General features: G+C 42.9%; 1 long non-coding RNA gene across 1 annotated transcript; it reads right to left on the bottom strand.

Annotated features, from left to right (window-relative positions):
• Positions 1 to 7576: 7576 nt before the first annotated feature.
• On the bottom strand, positions 7577 to 8413 carry LOC123082227 (uncharacterized). The gene is made up of 2 exons (XR_006438983.1): positions 8122 to 8413; positions 7577 to 8023 (listed from the first exon to the last, which is right to left on the bottom strand). It is a non-coding gene; the product is annotated as an uncharacterized lncRNA (long non-coding RNA).
• Positions 8414 to 8830: the final 417 nt, after the last annotated feature.

Below are 8830 nucleotides of genomic sequence, written 5' to 3'. Positions count from 1 at the left end.
GGGCCTTGGAGAAACACAAAGTCCCAGCAAAGTACATTACCCTCATCAAGGACATGTACAATAATGTTGTGACAAGTGTTCGAACAAGTGATGTCGACACCGATGACTTCCCGATTAAGATAGGACTGCATCAGGGGTCAGCTTTGAGCCCTTATCTTTTTGCATTGGTGATGGATGAGGTCACAAAGGGTATACAAGGAGATATCCCATGGTGTATGCTCTTTGCGGATGATGTGGTGCTAGTTGACGATAGTCGGACGGGCGTAAATAGGAAGTTAGAGTTATGGAGACAAACCTTGGAATCGAAAGGGTTTAGGCTTAGTAGAACTAAAACCGAGTACATGATGTGCGGTTTCAGTACTACTAGCTGTGAGGAGGAGGAGGTTAGCCTTGATGGCCAGGTGGTACCTCGGAAGGACACCTTTCGGTATTTGGGGTCAATGTTGCAGGAGGATGGGGGTATTGATGAAGATGTGAACCATCGAATCAAAGCCGGATGGATGAAGTGGCGCCAAGCTTCTGGCATTCTCTGTGACAAGAGAGTGCCACAAAAGCTAAAAGGCAAGTTCTACAGGACGGCGGTTCGACCCGCAATGTTGTATGGCGCGGAGTGTTGGCCGACTAAAAGGCGACATGTTCAACAGTTAGGTGTGGCGGAGATGCGTATGTTGAGATGGATGTGTGGCCACACGAGGAAGGATCGAGTCCGGAATGATGATATACGAGATAGAGTTGGGGTAGCACCAATTGAGGAGAAGCTTGTCCAACATCGTTTGAGATGGTTTGGGCATATTCAGCGCAGGCCTCCAGAAGCTCCAGTGCATAGCGGACGGCTAAAGCGTGCGGAGAATGTCAAGAGAGGGCGGGGTCGACCGATTTTGACATGGGAGGAGTCCGTTAAGAGAGACCTGAAGGATTGGAGTATCGACAAAGAGCTAGCTATGAACAGGGGTGCGTGGAAGCTTGCTATCCATGTGCCAGAGCCATGAGTTGGTTGCGAGATCTTATGGGTTTCACCTCTAGCTACCCCAACTTGTTTGGGACTAAAGGCTTTGTTGTTGTTGTTGTTGTTGTTCTTTGCCCTAGAACAACACCTACAGCATAATCACTAGCATCACACATAATTTCAAAGGGTAAATTCCAATCAGGTGGCTGAACAACAGGTGCAGAGACTAATGCTTTCTTAAGTATTTCAAATGCTTCTACACAATCATCATCAAAGACAAATGGTATATCTTTTTGCAATAAATTAGTCAGAGGCCGAGAAATTTTTGAGAAGTCCTTAATGAACCTCCTGTAAAATCCGGCGTGACCAAGGAAACTTCTTATACCTTTGATGTCCTTGGGACATGGCATCTTTCAATAGCATCAACCTTGGCTTTATCAACTTCAATACCTCTTTCAGAAACTTTATGCCCCAAGACAATACCTTCATTAACCATAAAGTGGCACTTTTCCCAATTCAAGACAAGATTAGTTTCTTCACATCTCTGCAAAACTCGATCAAGATTGCTCAAGCAATCATCAAAAGAGGAACCATAGACGGAAAAGTCGTCCATGAAAACCTCACAAATCTTTTCACAAAAGCCAGAGAATATAGCCATCATGCATCTTTGAAAGGTAGCAGGTGCATTACATAAACTAAAAGGCATACGTCTATAAGCAAAAGTACCAAAAGGGCATGTAAAAGTAGTCTTTGATTGATCTCTAGCCGATACAGATATTTGAGAGAAACCAGAATAACCATCTAGAAAGCAATAGTGTGTATGTTTGCATAATCTTTCTAGCATTTGATCAATAAAAGGTAAGGGGTAATGATCTTTCTTAGTAGCTTTATTTAATTTGCAGAAATCAATTACCATCCTATAACCTGTGATAATTCTTTGTGGAATCAATTCATCTTTATCATTCGGAACAACAGTAATACCTCTCTTCTTAGGGACATAATGGACAGAACTTACCCACTCACTATTAGCAACGGGATAGATTATACCTGCCTCCATAAGCTTTAGTATTTCTTTTCTTACCACTTCTTTCATTTTAGGATTCAGACGTCGTTGAGGATCACGAACTGGTTTGGCATCTGCCTCCAAATTTATTTTCTGTTGACATAGAGTGGGACTAATGCCCTTAAGATCATCAAGAGTATATCCAATAGCAGCACGGTGCTTCTTCAGAATTTTCAATAATCTTTCTTCTTCATGCTCTGAAAGGTTAGCACTAATAATAACAGGATATATCTTCTTTTCATCAAGATAAGCATATTTAAGATTATCAGGCAAAGGTTTAAGTTCAAACATGGAATCACCCTTGGGTGGAGGTGGATCCCGTAAGATTTCAACAGGCAAGTTGTGATGCAGAATATGTTCTTGTTTAAAGAATATTTCATCTATTTCCCTTCTTTCATTCATGAACATATCATTTTCATGGTCTAGCAAATAGTATTCTAAAGGATCACTAGGAGGTACGTCAATAGAATCAAGACCAATAATTTCATCCTTACTAGGTAATTCTTCCTCACGATGTAGTTTACTAAATTTAGAGAAATTAAACTCGTGAACCATATCATCCAAGCCAACAGTAACAACATTCTTTTTGCAATCTATGGTAGCATTGATAGTATTTAAGAAGGGTCTACCAAATATAATGGGACAAAAGCTATCTTGTGGGGAACCAAGAACAAGAAAATCAGCAGGATATTTAGTTTTCCCACACAGGACTTCAACATCTCTAACAATTCCCATTGGAGAAATAGTATCTCTATTAGCAAGTTTAATAGTAACATCAATATCTTCTAACTCAACAGGTGCAATTTCATTCTTAATTTCTTCGTATAAGTCAATAGGTATTACACTAGCACTAGCACCCATATCACATAAGCCATGATAACAATGATCTCCTATTTTAACAGAAATAACACGCACGCCTACCACAGGTCTATGTTTATCTTTATCACAAGGTTTAGCAATTCTAGCAGTTTCACCTTCGAACTGAATAACATGCCCATCAATATTATCAGACAAGAGATCTTTAACAATAGCAATATTAGGTTCTACTTTAACTTGGTCAGGAGGTGTATAAGTTCTAATATTGCTTTTACGAATAACAGTTGAAGCTTTATCATGATCATTTATTCTAATAGGGAAAGGTGGTTTCTCAATATAAGAAGTAGGAACAATAGGATCATTATAAGTGATAGTCTTTTCTTCAACTTTAATAGGTGCATCTACTTTTACTTCTATGGGAGGATGATATTTAAACCACTTCTCCTTAGGGAGATCAACATAAGTAGCAAAAGATTCACAAAAAGAAGCTACTATCTTAGAGTCAAGTCCATATTTAGTGCTAAACTTACGAAAAATATCGGTGTCCATAAAAGATTTAACACAATCAAACTTAGGTGTCATACCTGACTCCTTACCTTCGTCAAGGTCCCAATCTTCAGAGTTGCGTTTAATTCTATCCAATAAATTCCATCTGAATTCAGTAGTCTTCATCATAAAAGAGCCATCACAAGAAGTATCAAGCATGGTGCGATTGTTATCAGAAAGCTGAGCATATAAATTTTGAATAATCATTTCTCTTGAGAGCTCATGATTGGGGCATGAATATAACATTGATTTAAGCCTCCGCCAAGCTTGAGCGATGATTTCTCCTTCGCGAGGCCAGAAATTATATATATAATTGCGATCACGACGAACCAGATGCATAGGGTAATACTTTTGATGAAATTCCAACTTCAATCTTTTATAGTCCTAGAATCTCATATCATCACATAGCCTATACCATATCAATGCGTCTCCCTTCAAAGATAAAGGGAAGACCTTCTTCTTAGCAACATCATCGGGTATACCTGCAAGCTTAAATAATCCACAAACTTCATCCACATATATTAAGTGCTCATCAGGATGCTTTGTTCCATCTCCTGTAAAAGGGTTATCTACCAGTTTTCCATCATACCCGAAGGAAATTCAAAAGGAGTTTCATTTTCAATAGGTTCAGTAGGTCGAGGAGCAACTCTTTGCTCTACTGGACGGGGTGAAGATACCCCGAACAAGCCCCTCAGAGAATTACTTTCCATAGTAACAAGTGACAGTAAATTTCAGCACACTATATAAATTTTTCCTTACCAAATTCCACCTACCAAAGGCGCTACACTCCCCGGCAACGGCGCCAGAAAAGAGTCTTGATGACCCACAAGTATAGGGGATCTATCGTAGTCCTTTCGATAAGTAAGAGTGTCGAACCCAATGAGGAGCAGAAGGAAATGATAAGCGGTTTTCAGCAAGGTATTCTCTGCAAGTACTGAAATAAGTGGTAACAGATAGTTTTGTGATAAGATAGGTTGTAACGAGCAACAAGTAACAAAAGTAAATAAAATGCAGCAAGGTGGCCCAATCCTTTTGTAGCAAAGGACAAGCCGGAACAAACTCTTATAATAGGAAAAGCGCTCCCGAGGACACATGGGAATATCGTCAAGCTAGTTTTCATCACGTTCATATGATTCGCGTTCGATACTTTGATAATTTGATATGTGGGTGGACCGGTGCTTGGGTGCTGTTCTTACTTGAACAAGCATACTACTTATGATTAACCTCTATTGCAAGCATCCGCAACTACAACAAAAGTATTAAGGTAAACCTAACCATAGCATGAAACATATGGATCCAAATCAGCCCCTTACGAAGCAACGCATAAACTAGGGTTTAAGCTTCTTTCACTCTAGCAACCCATCATCTACTTATTACTTCTCAATGCTTTCCTCTAGGCCCAAATAATGGTGAAGTGTTATGTAGTCGACGTTCACATAACACCACTAGAGGCTAGACAACACACATCTTATCAAAATATCAAACGAATACCAAATTCACATGACTACTCATAGCAAGACTTCTCCCTTGTCCTCAGGAACGAATGTAATTAGTCACAAAGCATATTCATGTTCATAATCAGAGGGGTAATAATATGCATATAGGATCTGAACATATGATCTTCCACCAAATAAACCAACTAGCATCAACTACAAGGAGTAATCAACACTACTAGCAACCTACTAGCACTAATCCCGGACTTTGAGACAAGAATTGGATACAAGAGATGAACTAGGGTTTGGAGATGAGATGGTGCTGGTGAAGATGTTGATGGAGATTGCCCTCTCCCTATGAGAGGAGCGTTGGTGATGATGATGATGATGATTTCCCCCTCCCGGAGGGAAGTATCCCCGGCAGAACAGCTCTGCCGGAGCTCTAGATTGGATTCGCCAAGGTTCCACCTCGTGGCGGCGGCGTCTCGTCCCGAAAAGTTCCTTTCTATTTTTTTCTCATCGAAAGACCTCATATAGGAGAAGATGGACGTCGGAGAGCCACCAGTGGGCCCATGAGGTAGGGGGGCGCGCCCTAGGGGGGGCGCCCCCACCCTCGTGAGCAGGGTGTGGGCCCCCTGGCCTTCATCTTTGGCGAGGATTTTTCTTTATTTATTTTAAGAGGTTCCATGGAGTTTCAGGACTTTTGGAGTTGCGCAGAATATGTCTCTAATATTTGCTCCTTTTCTAGCCCAGAATTCCAACTGCCGGCATTCTCCCTCCTCATGTAAACCTTGTAAAATAAGAGAGAATAGCCATAAGTATTGTGATATAAAGTGAAATAACAGTCCATAATGCGATAAATATCGATATAAAAGCATGATGCAAAATGGACGTATCAATCCACTGCCCGCACGGCTGCTAGCCGGCCGTGCCTTGCCAATGGAGCCGCCGCTCCAGATCCGGAGTTCCCCACGCGGAGGCAGGGCAACCGATACCCCACCGCCACCATCCTTGGCGCCCCGGGCTTGCACGACGGCTGCCTCAGGTGGCGGCGAGGAAGGGAAGAGGAGGAGTGGCGGCTAGGGAGGAGGAGGAGGATGTCATAAAAATGGGGGATAATTTCACTTCCCTGGCCTCTGCACCAACTAGGGATGCATAGGGCCATTTTAGTATGAGTATCAAGATAAACATGGTCCTCATAATTTTTTAAATGAGTATCAAGATATTTTTTGATGAGTGGTTTCACCACACCAAACTTGATCCTCAATAAATGGGGAAAACCCCCTGTGCATCACGTGTCAATTCTAGGAATTGAACTCGGGTCGTTAGGCTGCACAACCGCATGCCCAACCACCGAGCCAAGGCTCTCTTTGCGATTGCCATAATTTATTTAGTTAGCTTCACAAACGAGCTCGTAGGCATCATATTTCGAGGTTGAGAGGTGCCTTATGGAGTTCGCTCCATACCCAACCGCCAACACGGGAGGAAAGTTTTAGCTTTTTCCTCTTGGCGCCGCATAAGGGATTTGAAGTAGCCTGGTTATCGTGGTTTTGTCACGACAGATGTCCTCATAGAAGAACTATTTTGTGAGGCCATTGCTGCTAAGTGAAATCTTGGATGGGGTTAATAGGAAACGAGAGACGCGAGTTTACCCAGGTTTGCCCCCCTCACAATTGAGATAATACCCTACTCATGTTGTGATTGCAATTGATGATGATGATCTCGATTATAGAGTGATGTTTTGCTACTAATGACTCGAGAGATTCTAATCTGTCCCCCTCGACAACCCGGGAACCCCCTTTATATAATAGGTCGGGTCCCTGGTCTACAATAGTTTTCGGATTCTACCCGATTTAGGAATCCTAGACTAAACCATCCAGGTCTTCCCAGCTTTAGTCGACTCCATATTGAGCACGAACTCTTATGAAACGGCTCACATCCTCCTAGGCCGGGTCTCCTTCTGGCCCACCAATATCTGGCTTTCAGAGCTCTAGAGATAACTCGGCCGTTAGCATCTGTCGGTGCTCTGGGACCGGGTGTACCCAGGTCCGACCGCCTGTGGCCCATCGCATGGCATCATCAAAGGGCCCGCCGCGACACGACGTCAAGACTCCGCAGGCAAGGCCCTCGCGAGGCAAGCATCAACAGACATCCTTCATAAGAGTCCTCAATATGAAATGTCTAGTTTACTCAATATGACTCAAAGATGGCCCTTTTACTTGATGATAGGTCAAGCATCTAGCAAAACAACAAAGGTTATATGCAAAGCCTATCAAAGGCTGAACATTGTACCTTTGATGATCTATTGTAAAACCTAACACTGTTTGCACTTTGGATGCCTCTTACGACCACAATCTAGTAACAAGTCCAATTTGGTATTGAGCGCACTTTGGACACACCATGCATGACAAAACATAGAGATTATGCGATAGCGTGTCAATTTTGACATCAATTACACTTTAGATGCCTTTATGGATGCTTATCTAGTGGTGTTATAGTAGCGTGTGCAACCTCGTATCAGTTACTAACATTGACTGTTTGCTTATATCTGAATTAGGTTGCGGCGATTTCACGTAAAGTTTGCAATAGTTGTTGCATATGATGCCTTGTTACCATTATGGGGGTGTTTGGTTCGAGGGCGAAGTTGGATTGGCTAGTAATATCCCCAGCCACCTGGTTAGGGATAACCACATTTGCTTGTTTGGCTGAATGGGATTGGTTGTGTTGGATAGCCAAATTTTGTTGTTTGGACGGAAGGATGAGAAGTGGATATATTCTTATAATGACACACTTTTTTATGGAATTGTGAAAAAAATTATGCATTTTTCAAATTAGCTCATTATACAATCGTTCTGCCCATTCCATTACAGCAAACTTTTTCCTTAAGTTAGAAAAAAAATCTATCACCTTAATGACGCTGGAACCCAACTGAACGCTATGCCGAAATTCTCGGTGGATCTAGAATCCAATGTTAATATTGCAGGGGCTATAGTAGTGTTGGTTTTTACACCATCTATCAAACATACATCAAAGGGGAACGCCAACATCAAACACACGCACCCCTGGATGAACACACACAAGTAGTGTATGGCATGGATGAACACACATCAGTAGTCTATATTCCTGAAATAATGTTGTTCACTGTCGAAATCAAACATATGCGTCAAATCGGGACTGCCTTGCTGATCTATTCGTCAGCTCGGTGCTCCTCCGTTCTAGCTGCAGAGAAAGGGAAAGATGCATCAGATATCTGGTACAAAGAGGGATCGAGCTACACTGTCCGTATGGGTATGATATAGAGAGCTGCCGGCACCGACGTAACCCGCCGCTGGCACGTCCGTTCTCCGGCTCCCTGATGCCCCCGTTCCCCACCGCCAGCGCTCACTTCCATAGCAGTGTCGGGTGGGCTCCAAGGTTGGTGGAAGAGCATAGGGGAAGTCAGAGTCTCTGAGAAAGGGCTAGACAGAAATGGCGAGAGATAGAGAACGAGGAGGAGGAGGAGAAGGAGGATGGGATGCTTCTCGTGCGCCGCCGCTTCGATGCGGAATCGCTGCCACTGTCGTCGAAGTAGAAAAAAGGGAGGAAAATGCTTCGGCGCGGTGGGTGGCTGCCCTCGTCCGTCAGTTTCTCGCGGCTATCGGTAGCTAAGTTTTCGGTGGAATATTCGCTATGTCGGGTTATCCCCAGCCATCGCATCCTTCCTTCCAAACATATGGCATCCCCTGAAAATCTGGCTATCCTTATCCCACTGAGGGATAGCCTCAGAACCAAACGCCACCTATATGTATATAGACAATTGTGCAAAAAACTTAACATGTGTTGTTAACATTTGTTGCGGCCTTATCAGGGTATGCATGATGCGGTGGTTTCGTGTAAAATCCGTGTCGCCTATTGCGCATAGGGCGTTAGGTTATCATCATACAATTGTGGATAAACCCTCACATCAGTTACTAACATTCATTGTTGCTTTATCTACATACACATGATGCGATGGGTTTCCATAAAACCCGTGTCGGCTATTGCACA

Source organism: Triticum aestivum, chromosome 4A (assembly GCF_018294505.1).
Source record: "Triticum aestivum cultivar Chinese Spring chromosome 4A, IWGSC CS RefSeq v2.1, whole genome shotgun sequence".
NCBI lineage: Eukaryota > Viridiplantae > Streptophyta > Magnoliopsida > Poales > Poaceae > Triticum > Triticum aestivum.
The sequence above is the reverse complement of the archived record's forward strand: the minus strand, read 5'-3'. Positions and strand labels throughout refer to the sequence as shown.